Source organism: Gobius niger (assembly GCF_951799975.1).
Source record: "Gobius niger genome assembly, chromosome: 17".
NCBI classification, from domain to species: Eukaryota; Metazoa; Chordata; class Actinopteri; order Gobiiformes; family Gobiidae; genus Gobius; species Gobius niger.
In genome coordinates, this window is record NC_136868.1 from 28,358,322 (window position 1) to 28,373,580 (window position 15,259).

At 41.3% G+C, this 15,259-nt stretch overlaps 1 protein-coding gene across 1 annotated transcript in view; it reads left to right on the forward strand.

The window, feature by feature from the left end:
* Positions 1–15,259, forward strand: part of LOC306977344 (contactin-associated protein-like 4) — a 330,278-nt gene that overhangs the window by 83,369 nt on the left and 231,650 nt on the right. The window lies entirely within an intron of this gene.

Here is a 15,259-nt window from a genome sequence, read left to right on the forward strand (position 1 = left end):
CTATTTTTTTTATTTCGTGGCCTGTAACGTAAATGTAGGCTACTGATAATGTGTTATTTCTTTTTTGTTGTTGTTGTTACTAGGACTTACTTTATTACATTCCACCAATGAAGCACATTTTACAAAGTTTACAAAGTTTTTTATCATGGAAACCCAGCGCGTCAATCAGAGTCAAAATCTGACTACAAAGTTTCCCGTCTTGTCTGATTATTAGAAACTGATTAGAGTTAACTCTAAGGCCTTTGCTTTGTCCGATGGGAATAGTCTTAACACTTACAATCTACAATTTCTCATGTCAAGATTCAGAATTTGTCACTTACCTCATATAGCCTGTTCTTCTTTTAGCCCGTCATGTTCTCGCTCTCGTCAAGACTCTGTGTAGCCGTCTGAACTTTGCTTCCTCAGAGCCTATCCCCCGCCTGCTCCTCTAAAGGTCACTCTGTTCGCCCCGTCCCGTCGACTCGTGTGGTGTCGGCCGCTGCTCAGGCTGTTAGCGCTGGCCTTTAGCTGCTACGCTAACGAGCACACAGCACTTGAAGCTAACAGCGGCGGGAGAAAGCGGATGACCTTAACAAAGAGCTGTGGTGGACAAGGCTCGCTCTGACATCTATAAAAACAGGCCGCAGTGTCCGAGCACACGCGCTGCTTTTACTGTAGTTAAAGCCAGCTGTCACCCATAACTTTTACTTTGTAAGAAAATACTTTTACGATGGTTCAAGAATAAGTGTTGTACAGTACAGGGATTTCTGTTTTTACTAATAAAATATATTTTGCTGCCACAGTCATCCTTTGTCCTGACAACAAAGGTGTACATTAAAAGGTGCATTATGGAACTTTTTAAGTGACAAAACAAACAAATGTTTCATCCGTGAGTATTTGACCTTTTAGTGACCCAGTGGTCAGCATGGCGCCTTTTCTTTCCATCCCAGTGGCCGCTATGATGCTCCAGGATTATTTGTTGGAGTGTGTGGAGTTCCACTGTGATGGAAAATAAAGGCACCATGCTGACCACTCATACAGCCATTGGGTCAAAACAAAAGGTCAGATAGTTTTTTTGCATAGAAAGTTGCATAGTGCACCTTTAAAAATTCTCGATGCAGACCAAGTACACCTCACTAAGGAGACTTCACTGAATAAAGCAAAATACTGCTCCAGATGTTTTGGATGAGGAAACATTGTTGAAATAGTGTTTAGAATAAATTGATATAAACACATAAAACATTTTTCATCATTAGAATCAGTCTGGTCCTGCTTCATGGATTTCCTCATGTTGAGTCTGCTGCAAACATATAAATTAACTGAGCATTTCTTTAATAAGGTTGTAGTAGTACATTGACACATTTTGGGCATTTAAAGCTGCTCTAAGCGACCCCGTTTTGCCGGTCCGGCACCGATGCATTACCAATAAGCTCCTCTAGATTGGCCACCATGTACACCACACTCGCATACAGCAGAAGAAGACCAGCGCTGCACCTCGCACCTCCCTCACCCGTTTATTATAATAGATCCCTGTTTTCTCCATTAACATTTTCATTTTCATGTCAGAGTATAAAAGAGACAAAACTTACCCTGCACGATGCTTCTGTTCTGACGTCTGTCCGTTCTGTCTGCGTGCGAGGTGGAGATATCCAGGAAGTGGCTCCAACATCGCTTCGCAAAGCCGGCTTCCCCTCACAAATCCACTCACAAATAGCATAACATATTGCATATCCATGTGTCCTTTGAAGGGTGCCAGAGATGACGCTACAATCCAAATATGGTCATTTCCTTTCTTGGAGAACCCCGTGGACAAAATACGGCAGAAATGTAATCGGGCATGTGCACAAGTTACAAGACTTTTAGGCCGAATCTCTCTTTTTTGTTCCACTCATGCAACGACTTTAGTATCTCTTACAGACTCTTTCCAGTCTTGGACTTAACTAATAATGAATGTTTGAAGGTTTAGTCAGAGGGAATGTATTAATATCTACTTCCTAGCTTCATTTATTGAGCTTTGAACACACAAAAGGGGTGATGATGGTGCTAATGTTTGGTTGGTGGCACTTTACTCAAAATATAATGAAGTAAGATAAGACAATACTTTCAACATCTGTCTCCTTGCTTGAGAAGTGTAAACGGACCACATGGAACAAGGAGTTTCGGGTGAAGCAGATGTATTCTGTGTATCTGTGGCGGCGTGTTGTGAAGTGTGGCTGAAAGGCGCTGAGGAGACGAGCTCTGTCAAGGCCGTTCAGTGCGGAGCTTGGTGGCTGCAGAACCATCTGTGTCTGGGTCTACGGCTGAGTCAGCGGTTCGCCCCCCCCCCTCCCTCCGTTCAAAGTGTCGTTATCTCGCAGCTCTCCTCTCCATCACCCCGCTGTTTTCCGCCGAACCTCGCTTCTACTGCTTCTGTCTTTGTTGGCGAAAAGGGGAAGAGAAAAAAAAAAAAACTTTGGGAACTATTAGAGAGATACTGCTGTTGTTCCGTTGGCAGAATGGCCTCGGAAGCAGTAGTAGTAGCACATTAAACCACGACTAAAGGACTTCAGGGACGGGCTTTGTATGCATTCTCTACTCCTGTCACTGTAATGATAAGTTCAGGAACAAAGTTAAATGTTCTTCCATCTTTCTGTAATATTCTCCACAAGATAAACCAAAAATGCTTTCTGACCGATTATTGTTGAACTGTGAAGTACATCTCATTGGGAAATACATTTGATATAAACATGAGCGTTTTTTGAGATACAAAACTGAAACCGTAAGTAAGAAAAGTGAACTCAAGACAAATTATAGGCAAAATGTTTTAGAAAATAGTTGGCTGAAGTTGTTGTCTATTTTCCCTTAAAGTAGAATTAAGTAACTCATGCCCCTAGAGGCCATAAATGTCACTGCAGGTGTCGTAGCATGTGTTTTACTCATTAAAGGGAGAGAGGGATATTGTACATCCAATTACACAATGGAGATCATTTTTTTCAACTTGGCTGCAAATACTGTTAAAGTGGTGCTAGCCCACAGTTAGCTAGCCTGTTAGTCTGTTAGCCTCTTCTTCGTGATTCCATTAGTGTGTTTTGGGGTGCAATTGTGGTTTTCCAGGGAGAGATGAAAGACCCCCATCAACACTTGTATTACTCCCAGAGGGACTACAAAAAGGATTTATTATGGTAAACAAGTTACTGAGTACGTATTTAATTCTGCTCGATCTAACTCTGTTAGTTCTTTATCGTCTACATTCTGTATAGCTCAATGATTCATTTCTTTTAATTGACTATGATGATTAGGGATGGGTACCGTTAAACGGTACTTACTTGGTATCGACGAAAAGCTTCTGTTGGGGGCGGTATCAAAAAACTAAAATTCTTTCAATGCTAAGTTTCGGTACTTTTTCTCAGTATGTCAGTATGACCCGCAGTAAGTCTAAAAATAGCAATATAAGCAGATAATGAGCCACTTTAGCGCAAAAAGAGGCTGTTTTCTTAAAGTGAAGCAAAGCTATATAACGTACTAAACTTTTGTAATAGAGATGACAGAGCCGCGGTCTGCGGCAGGACTGAGCCAGGACTAAACCAGGACTTACACCTGTTGTAGACCCAGACAGAGCTAAACTAAACTGTTTATAAACCAGGACTAAACCAGGACTTACACCTGTTGTAGAACCAGACAGAGCTAAACTAAACTGTTTATAAACCAGGACTGAATAAGAAACTTGAGATTTTAGGCAAATTGAAAAGCAAAACAGAGCAGTGACAGTAAGAAAGACTCTTTACCTTTAGCGACAGACCCGGAGGCGGAGCTTACGTGCTCTTGTTTACAACGTTACTAGCATCTGCAGTGAGGGGAATATCAAAGATTGTTTGTGGAACAGTGAGCGCTCGCTCGGTATTAGACATTTTTGGTACAGTTTTGATAAATTATTGAGTGCTCTCACTGTGTAGATCTTTGACGTGTGGAGCTTTCTCTTCATCAAAGTGCAGTGTGTTTAGAGAAGTTTAGCTGAAAGAAAGCGTGTCCTGATGTGGATCTGTCCCTGAATAACGTCCTCTCTTTTTATCACAGCTTAAGTGGGAATTGTTGACGCTGCTGGTCTGTGCTCTTTCTGTTGTGCTGTTTTACAACTTTTTCCTAAACAATCCTTTTTTATTCACATTATTTTAACTAAATTAAATTTAAATAACATAGGTATCGAAAAAAAAAGTACCATTAAGGCATCAATACTGAAAAGCAGGTATCGTTAAAGTAGTGGTATCGAAAAACACCCAAAACGAACGATACCCATCCCTAATGCTGATGATGGCGATTAATCCATTAGACTGGTTTACAAAAAAGATACTTTTTTATGAAGTGTCTTAATTTTTTAACTGATTAAGAACATTTTTGCAATGCAGACTGTGAAAATGACATCCATTTTTCTAAATCAGCTCAGTTTTTGTGCTTAATGGATTTTCCCATCTCTGTTTCCCACGAGGCCCATGATTCTGACTTTCTATTCTGCTAAAACCAGCCCCAGCCAATATAAGATAAGATAGAACTTTAATGATCTCACAATGGAAAATGTGCGAAACAACTGCGAGACATGTTTTCAACGCCGTTAAAACCGGTCATATTTGTGCAAGGTTCATAGGTTCAAATACTGGAATATTCATGTTAGCCAATAGCTGACTAAATATCGTTCTGTTGTGGGCCTGTGTTATCACGAGTTCTCTCTGGGTACGCCTGCTCCACGATATGCATGATTTAAGAGGATTTGGATCGAAACTGCCTCCGCTGTAAATGAATATGAAATTGAATGGTTTTGTATGGGTTTGTGCTCAGCGTGCACTCTGCTTTAGGGTCTGCATTTACAGCATTTACAGCACTTACAGTATGGACCTTTGATGTGCTGGCCCTCTGCTTCCTGACCCCGTCCAATCCCACCTGCTAAAAACGCAACCTGACCCACCTAAAGAGAGAGAGGGGGAGAGAGAAAAAGAGAGAGAGAGAAAAAGAAAAAGAGAGAGAACGGGAGAGGGGGAGAAAGAAAGATGGAGAAAGAGAGAGGGGGGGAAGATAGAGAAAAGGAGAGAAAAAGAGAGAGAAAAGGAGAGCAAAATATAGAGAGGGAGGGAAAGTGAGAGAAAAGGAGAGAGAAAGATGGAGAAGTGTGAGAGAAAGAGAAAAGGAGAGAAAGAAAGAGAGGGAGGGAAAGCGAGAGAAAAGGAGAGAGAAAGAGAAAAGGAGAGAGAAAGAAATTGAAGGAGCGAGGGAGAGAGAGATAGAGAGAAAAAGAACGAGAAAGATGGAGAAAGAGAGGGAGGGAAAGAGAGAGAAAAGGAGAATGAAAGAAAGAGAGGTGAGAGAGAAAGAGAAAAAGAGAGAGAAAGATGGAGAAAGAGTGGGAGAGAGAGAGAGAAAAAGGAGAGAGAAAGATAGAAAGGGGGAGAGAGTGAATGCATTTATGCTGTGGGCTTTGATAATGCATTAAATATATGAGAGCTTTCTAAGCCCGTGGTTCTCAAACTTTTGCTCTTTCACTTTTCACGTTTTGTATCTATCACTACTCACATTCCTCTCTTTTGAGTTAAGCTGACCATAAATAATTGTGTAATATATTATTATAATAAATAATAACATTATATTATACCATGGTCTGGGTGAATCCTCGATTCTGATTGGCTGGAGGGTGCATTCATTAACATTAACATTGGGATATCACTCCACTGTGGGCGTCGCCATAGCAACGCATAACACAGCTGAATCAGATAACGCTTAATTAGATAATATTCTGTGATGGGTCTCCTGACTCGACGAGTGACTGACAGGAATAAGAAGATGGATTGTGTAATTTCAGCATTTTTGGCCAAAACTTTTGATGAATGTGAAGAAGAGGAGCAGGCAGGCTGTTTGAATGGGCTTAAAACAGCCCCACACGAAACAAACGTTCACAAGAGCCTTTTCCAGCTACATTTCAACCGCAGAGTTTAACCGCGGCACTTACTGAGTCTGGACACAAACTTTCCAGCTCCTTTTCTCCGTTAGCTCCGTTAGCCGCCTCGGGGCTGATGATCCGTCTCCTTTTCTTATTAAATCCAAAGAAATACGTCCCGCATCTTTTTGTTGTCGACGTTTATCTCCATTTTGACAGAACTATCGCAGGTTGAAGCTCGTAGTAGCAGCAGCTGCAGCTGCATGAACTGTGTTGTTGTGACAGTGATCACATGACACTGTTGACCAATCAGGAGACGCGCACATGTTTCCCACGCTCACAAACAGAGGCCTATATTTTCTGATCTGGTAAGATGGCCCACATTACCCGTAAATAAATACTTGGGGACTCCGGCCACAACTGTCCCATGTTCTTTAGCAGGTCATAGTTGCAGAAGAGGAGATTTAGTTTGTCACCAGAAAATGGATTAACACAAAGCTACTGACTGTAAACAGTTCATCAGGACCTCTAATGTCGGCCTACAGTTCAAAATGAATGTTTAACTGAATAAACAGTTAGGAAACACAAGTGCATCTTCTTGAACATTAATTATTTTCATCACCAATTATTATAGTAGAACGTTCTCATGCAGTTTGTGATGCATTTTGGAAACAGGAGATGAACCCCTGGTCTAACGTACCGCCTGACTTGAGAAACTCGTTCTCAAAGACTTACTTTTAGTCATTATTTGGGCAGCACACGTATTCTGAATGGCTTCGGCAGAATTCAAACGAGCCATTTTAATCTAGATTTTAAAAAAATAATCTATGCCCACCTCTAGTTTGTACCCTACTGTTGAATCTTGAAAAAGGATAAGGCACTATTCATTATTTTTAGACGTGCATTAAATGATCTCTGCACTTAAGCATTTTTAGCAGGATTAGTAAAGTCAAACAAAAAAGTTTCAGTTCGTGGGTCCAAGGTATAAGCGACTCCACCACAGCTGTTTCCATAAACAACTGAGCTTCAGGCAGCTAGCTTCAGGCTAACAGTGTAAAAGTGAAATACCTCCTGCAGGAGTGCCACAGACTACTGTAGCTGTGTTTACTTCCACGGGAAAGTGTGTGTTGTGATTCTGTGCTGATGTTGTTTTGTTGCCTGACAGAGAACCTCGCTGCAGTGAGAGGATGGCTCACTCTGAGACAAGCCTTCAGACAGTGCAAGACCGGCTAAAAACTCACATAAAATAGTTCCTGTAGTTTAGCATATTTAGCCAGTTTAGTAAATGAAATGAACATTTGTGATAAGTATCCTTTTGTGACTATTAGTGCTGATTCGTAGCCCAGTGTGAGTATACATACAGCATTTGTAATATAGCAATCACTGTTTTCTTTCACACTTGTCCACAAAACTGAGAGAAACTGTGGGGGGGCAGCGAGCAGCAGCAGCAGGCGCTCAAGGGGGCACAGCACAGTGTGTAGTAGAGGCGCCGGGTCAGCCCTATGTCAGCACTAAGTATTTATATATTCAATAGAAAGTCTATGGGAAACTGACCAAATACTTTTTCCCCACTGTCTGTTCCCCCACTTCTATTGACGAGGAACCAGCCCACTATCTTTAAGGTTAGTGTCCAGGGCAGGGGCAGGGTTAAGCTGATTAATATATGTATGACATTTCACTCTCATGACTTGTGATTGGTTGATGTACCAACTCACCTACAAAAAAGTCCACATGGCTAATTTGCATGAACTCTGACAAAATACTCCAAACAAGAATGGGAGTGATTTTATACTTAAAGGTACCACATGTGGCTGATTCCTGACATTCTTAACAGAATACTGACAGGACGCGACGCTCGCAGCAGCCGGTAACAGTGAGGGACAATACTGGTGGCCATGCGTAATAACTCGTGCCATTAATCGTAGCACAGTAACACACTAACACACTAACACACTAACACACAAACTCCATTCACATTCGTAATCCGTGGTCACGAGTGTGGATTTGTGGCGTTCATGACCTTGTTTTGTGTAAACCTACTATTGAGAAAGTTAATAATGTGTTTGGACCACAACACTTTAGTTTACTCTCTCCCTCAAGATTGTAATAAAAATGGTCCTCATGATATTATTGGCGTATTATTGTTTGGCGTAAAAGCCATGTTGAACATTGCACCAGCTCTGCCTCAGGTCCAGACGCCTCAGCCAAAGCCTTCATAAACAACACACACCTTTTACCATAGCATAATCTCACCCAACCCATCCGATACACGGAACTAGGGCTGTCACGACATGTCTAATTACTATATCGACCGGACCGGAGCAACCAATACACACTGACAGAATCACGAAGAAGAAACTAACATGCTAACGGGCAAAGCTAACTGTGGGCTAGGGCCACTTTAAACAGTATTCACAGCCAAGTTTGAGTGAAAAAAATGATTATTTCCATCGTGTAATTGGATATACATAGAATATCCCTCTCTCCATTTGTCTTTTCTATCAGCGTAATATTTTGTTACACGATAATTAATAATTAAATTGCAAATTGCTACGACACCTGCTGTTGTGCTTATGGCCTCTAGGGGCAATAGTTAGTTAGTACCGCTTTAAAATAGTTATCAAACAGTAATTTTTAAGCTTTAGAGTTAGAGAGTCTTCAGTAATATTGCTTATCACAATATTTTCCTGTCTTGATAAGTATAGAGGCCATTGAACATCAGATTTTGTTATCTCGACAGGTCTAAACAAACGCTCGGGAACTGTGGACTGAGCTTAGGGCTGTCTGGAACATCATGAGCACATGTGTGGTGACGTTTTGGCTCAAATTGGAAGAGCATTCAGACTTTTTTCTTGCAGCAACAAGATCTCTTGACACTCTTGGTTTTGTCCATTGAACTAAAAGATGCGCAATCCTCCATCTCTTGACGGGGATTTGATCTCAGTGTTCAACGCAGTGTTCAGAGAGGCACAACGTTCTTCTTTTCTAAACCCACTACCGACGACAACTTTTTGCAAACCTTTGATATGATGGAAAACCCCGGTAAGAGTGAGCACTTCCATTAAATAAAAAATATCTATTGCGAAACATTCCTTTTCAAAAGCAGAACTTCATCTTTTTCATTTTTATTTCCAAACAGCGCAGCCCAATTTCACACACACTGAATCCAAGGGAGGGTCTGTTCTTTCATTTTCATGTCAACGAGCCATCAAAACAAGCGGGATGACACGTTTTAATTATGCATGTGCATTTCTTGACGGGTTACATAATACGGGGTGAGCCGGAGAAAAGACTAAAGGCGAGGTTTCCTTGTCCTCTCTCATTTTGCATCACTTCTTTAACCAGGACGTACGGAGATTCAAGGGCGCTCCAGAAACATGTGCACTTACAAGCCTGGCAACAACCTTCACCCTGCAGAATGGCCTGCGCTTGATAAAGCTTCTTATGTCAAAGCCCCAAGAAGCTTTTTTGTGGCAGTACAGAACCCCTCGTGCTCTGCCCTGATGATGCAAGGGGAACAGTCAGGGACAGTCAGTATGTCGGATTAAAGAGGAGACTTAAAGGTGCATTATGCAACTTTTTATGCCAGGAAAAAAAAGTTGATATTTGTGCGTATTTGACCTTGAAATGACCCAGCGGCTGTATGAGTGGTCAGCATGGGGTATTATTTTCCATCACAGTGGTCTCTACAACGCTTCAGGATAAGGATTTGTAGGTTTTCTGGTGAGAAGCTCCGTCAGCAGTGAAAACCTTAAAACGATTGATCCTGGAGCGTCCTAGAGACCACTGTGATGGAAAGTAGGACCCCATGCTGACCAGTGTGACCACTCATACAGCCGCTGGGTCACTACAAGGTCAAATACGCACTAATATGAAAACAAAATCTGCATATAAAATTGCATAATGCACTTTTAACCTCTTACCCCCGCCTTAAAGGGACTATACTGAGTTTAAAATAAAAATAATAGATATATTTTACTCCCCCTATATGTTCCAGCAATGTGGTGTAGAATGAGGCCAGGTCTGTTCACCACAACTAACTCTAAAATCCTGCACTGTCACTCAAAAAGTGGTCACTTCAGGTCCGAAGTGCTGTCATGCATGAGCTTAATACAGAAGGTGCAGTTACACGTATGACCTGAGGTGGCAGTAGTGAGGCCATACCGCCTTTGCTCTGCCTGATCCTGTCAGATCTCAGAAGCTAAGCAGGGACGGGCCGGGTCGGTACTTGGATGGTAGACACCAGGAAGTCTAGCGAATGTAGTGAGTGATTGGTAGTGGTCGGAGGGAAAAAAAAAATCCTATGATTGCGTATTTGACCTTGTAGTGACCAAGTGGCTGTATGAGTGGTCAACATGGCACATTTACTTTCCATCGCATTGGTCTCTACAACGCTACAGGATCAATTGTTCATAAGGTTTTCACTGCTGATGGACCCTCTCACTAGAAAACCTACAAAACAATTGACCCTGGAGCTTTGTAAAGGACACTGTGATGGAAAGTAACGGCGTCATGCTGACCACTCATACAGCCGCTGGGTCACTACAAGTACAAATACGCACAAATCTCAGCTCTTTTTTTTCCGCATAAAAAGTTGCATAATGCACCTTTAAGCTTTACCCAAAAGGTTCTGGATTGGACAGCAACAGTGTACCGCCTCATTTGAAAGCTAAGGCCTACAAAACTGATCGTAGCATGTTTGTCTACCCTTTTTGTCACATTTTTGTCGTTTTTTTTGTAGTGTTTGTCTGCTATCTGCTCGTGAGGTTACATTTTAAGGCAAGACACGGCAGGTGAAAGTATTGATTTTTCACGCAGTGGTGGAAGTGGAGATTTGGATCTATTTTCCTCCCTTTACGTCTTAGTTTTCATGTCAGATATAAAAATGATGATGTTTATTTGATGATGTTTTGTCTGCGAGGTGGGGGCGACCCGGAAGTAGAAAGGCCGTCTTTCCCGCGGGTTTTCATTCATAAATATTGACAGATTTGACATCCACGTGTCCTGCTAAGGGGCCCCGTGATGACGCTTTCACCCAAATATGGTGTTTTTCCTCCTACGAGACGCTGGAGCGGAAAAGTGGAAGAACGGGCCGAGCATGCGCACTCGCTACAAAACTTCAGGGCTGGTTTTCTCTGAATGAGAGAAGCCGCACTCGGGCAGAGCCTGAGCCCTTATAGAAGCTCCCACAGACTCCAAACTTTACAGTCTGAGACACAACAATATTTTGAAGGTTTTTTCAGAGGGATTTTTTAATATCTAATTCCTAGCCTGATTTATTCAGCTTTGAAACCAAAAAAACAGGCGGAATTTGTTTTTTACAGATTTTTTCACTGATGATTAGTTTATTGAAAAACTAAACAAAATATCCAAAATCCCCTCTGAAAAAATCTTAGTTACTAATATGTCAATAAAATAAAACCATAAAATTGAATCTGGCTCAATTCATTATTTTGATTTCGTTGCCCAAAATATAGGCAATTTTGGCAATTTTAATGCTCAAAATGTGAAAACATAAAATGACAGAAAAAATGCAATACATTTTTTCCTCATATTTATATCTGTAATGTTCAGCAAAAGTTTCAAATTCTCTACAGTTATTTTTTTTCCCTATTCACCTGCAGTTTCTCGCAGTTGAAAATTGTTGAAAAATGCTGTTATTATTTCAATGTAAGGAAAATGTACACAGCTACCAGAGTGCAAGATGCAGCTTCCTGCAGTTGTGTTAACTTTATATTGCTCTATATGTGTGCCATAATGTTCCAGCACTTTTTTTTGCATTGTTTATATCAATAATCTAAAGCAAAAGTTTCATGTTTTCCCTATTTCCCTGCAGTGTCTCACCAAACTCCCCAAGTGTCAGTATTTCCAGAAACTTTTGATGATGTTAGAGCGTCGCGTCTTCTCCCCTGACCTTGAAGTTTCATCAGCGATTTTTAGCTAATGAATTTGCGAGCAGACGATCTGAACATTTCTGAAATGAAGCGACGAGTCACCCCCCTGACGGATGGAGGTCAGCAGATTGAGATGAATGAGGATGAGGCGGCGGCGACCTGATCTCAAAGTAAAGTTTAAAAGCGGTGTATAGTCTGTTGCTGTTGTTGTGGACAAACTCCCCCCGGTGCGTTTGGGACAATAACTTTTTATCACGCCGCCGCGCGATGATGTGACGCCTCCCCGGGCCGCCTCTCCAGCTGCTGCAACATCTGGCCTCGGGACGCACCGCGGCCCAGTAAACAGAGGAACCACGGGGGCATCTGAAGTCTGCAATTCACACCCGAGCCAGACACTTACGGCGGCTTTAAAACAGGGCGAGATGAGGATATGCAAATGTTGGACAGGTGCGCCGCGTGAATTCTAAACTTTGCTTTGGAGATGAAGAAAAATGTCAGATCAGACCTGAGCACATGTTGGCTCGTGATCACAGCGTTCACCTGCAAACCCGAAGGTCGCCAGTTTGATTCTAGAGTCGACCCAATGAAGAGTCTTGTGGTGAGTGACTGTTGGCGGCTTTAAGGGGCTGTTGATTAACCACCAACCGTCCGCCAGTTCGAGAAAAAGAACTGAAATCACTGGGCAATTATTACTCCAATAAAAGTAAATGTTGCTCATCCACATTATGACTTAAAGGCGAGGCACAGAAGGTGAAAATGTCGATATTCCACGCAGTCGTTGGTATTAAGGGGAGACACTACAGGCAAAACTCAATTTGTTCAGTTTTCAGGTTTTGGGCCAAATTGGTCTCTGAACATATCAGCTTTCACCTGGAAACAAAAAATATACCTAATCTTCACAATAATATGTTTAAATATTGCACTAATGTTTCCCTATAGGTTTATATGGGAAAATGTAATTTCAAGGGCCTTTCTCTCAAAACCCATTCTTCTCTCATTGTGATGACACTCTCTCCACGTCAGCAGCTCCTAAAGATTTTCCAGCCTTGGACTGAACAATATTTTGAAGATTTTTTCAGAGGGATTTTTTAATATCGAATTCCTAGTATGATTTGAGTTTTAAATGTCAAAAAATAAGGCGAAAATTAAATTTTTACTGATTTTTCCACTAACAAACCTGCTTATTATAAAATTAAACAAGATATTCAAAATCCCCTCTGAAAAAGTCTTGGCAACTCATTTATCAATAAAATAAAACCATCAATTTGAATTAACCTCAAGCCCTTATTCAGCATTAGGTTGCCGAAAAGATGCATTTTAGGCATAAAACACCTTGTTTTTATATAAAAATATAAAATGACAGAAAACTTCTCACATTTATACCAGTAATCTACAGCAAAAGTTTTAAATTGATATCTGTAAAGTAAAAAAATGTCCCTATTCACCTGCAGTGTCTCGCCTTTAGATTTTTTGCTTGACTTTTCCACTAATATTTTCGTTTATATCAGGGGTGCCCAAACTTTTTGTCTCCAAGGCCCAAAATGAAAAAGTCCCTGTGGGCCGTGGGCCAAACACGGCGATGTCAAGCGTGAAACGCATATAACTGCAAAAAATAATAGTTACTTTATTTCATTTTTCGGTATACATTTGCATTTGATTCTATCTATGCAAATAACATGCTATATTAAAACATGTCTTAACTATGGCAAAAGCCTAGTTTTACTCGAAATAAAATCTGTAGCAATGTAGTGCAAAACAACAACACTTGTATCTGCAGCACCTACGTACTACCTAAGTGACTTTACCTCATTCATTTGGTAACTCAAAGAAAATGTGATATTAGATCATTTTGAAAGTGTCAGTTCAGCATAAATTCTTTTTTATGTCATTTTTAACATGTACCTTTGTTGATTTCAACAACCTTTGAAATAAAAGTTGGACAACTGGGAAAGTTGATGTGCTACAACGCTCTCTGATAAACACCAAGACATCACAACAGTGTTTTACATTAACTTGGCGAAAGGAGTGAAACAGCGCCCCCAATTTGACGCCAGTGGTCAAAAAGTGTACTGCAGCCACTTTTTCCATTGAGAATGAATGGGTTGCCTGGCCTGCCAAATACATGCTTTTTCATAGATATTTCAAAGACATACGTATAGTCTGGGAGCAAGCATGATGTCAGTCATTTCCTGTTGGGTGTGATTGACAGACGGCATCAACCAATCAGAGAAACGCTAGATACGTCGCAGCAACAAGCGGCAGGAAGCTTTTCCAAAAACGTCCTTATTTACGAGGAGCGCTTCGCTTGCTCCGGTTTTAGGGATTCCATTTTTTTTAAGGATTTAAAACCGACGAAAGAGCAGAAGAAAACATCGTATCACTCGCCGCGCACGCCATCTCTATTGTTTTGGTAGAGTGTGGTGACGGCTTCTGCTTCTTGGGGGAATGAAGTCCCGCCTCTCGGTGCGTGATTGGACCGATGTGGGTAAAATCGTTACATGATAGGCTGCAAGGAGCTGTCCAGACGGTTCTTCTTTTGAACAGAAAGGAGGAGTGTCTGGCAGGCCAGGCAAATGAATGGGAAGAGAGTCCGTGTTAACCATACGCGGTGCGAAATAGGGTCACTCTCTGGGGGGCCAATGAAATTGTGGGCCCCACTTTTGGCACCCCTGGTTGAAATGGCAAGACCAAACTTTTTTTTTTTTCTGCTCGCGAGTCGCCGACATGGCGATGCACCCTATTCATTCACTGCTGTATTATCCAAATATACTGTGGCAATTTCCAGGAGATAGCTGCGGCTAAAGACAGGAGAAATATACAGGTGCATGCACAGATGTTACAAAACTTTAGGGTCAGTTTTCTCAAAATGAAGTTTTCTACACACTCTTGCAACAATACATCCACTTTAGTGGCTCCTATAGACTCCAAACTTTCCAGTTTTCTCTGAGGGATTTTTTTATATCGAATTGCTGGCCTGATTTCTTAAGCATTGAATTACAAAAAAATTACAAGATTATATTCTAATTTGTACATATTTTTTCACTTATAACTAGTTTATTGAAAAGCTAAACGAGATCAAAAGCTCTGAAACAAATATTTCAATGAAATAAAGTCTGAAATTGAAACCTGACTCAATCCATTGTTTAAATGTATGTGTGTGTGAGTGGTTGGTGGTAGTCAGAGGGATCGATGGCAGCCTCACTTCTGTCAGTCAACCCCAGGGCAGCTGTGGCTACTAAGGTAGCTTACCACCACCGTGTGTCTTTTTTTCCCTCCAAAAATCCCAAACTGTTAATTTACTTGTTTCCCCCTATTTACTTGCAGTGTCTTGTCTATGTCTTTGTGGCTTAAAACATACACACATTTCCCCTGAATTTGCCGTCTGTACCAAAAACAGGACAGAGCTTCTTCCTTGTCATGAGGCATTGACATCTGCACAGCGCCACCCACTGTTCTGGAGTCTGCAGTGTGTGACAAAATATACTGC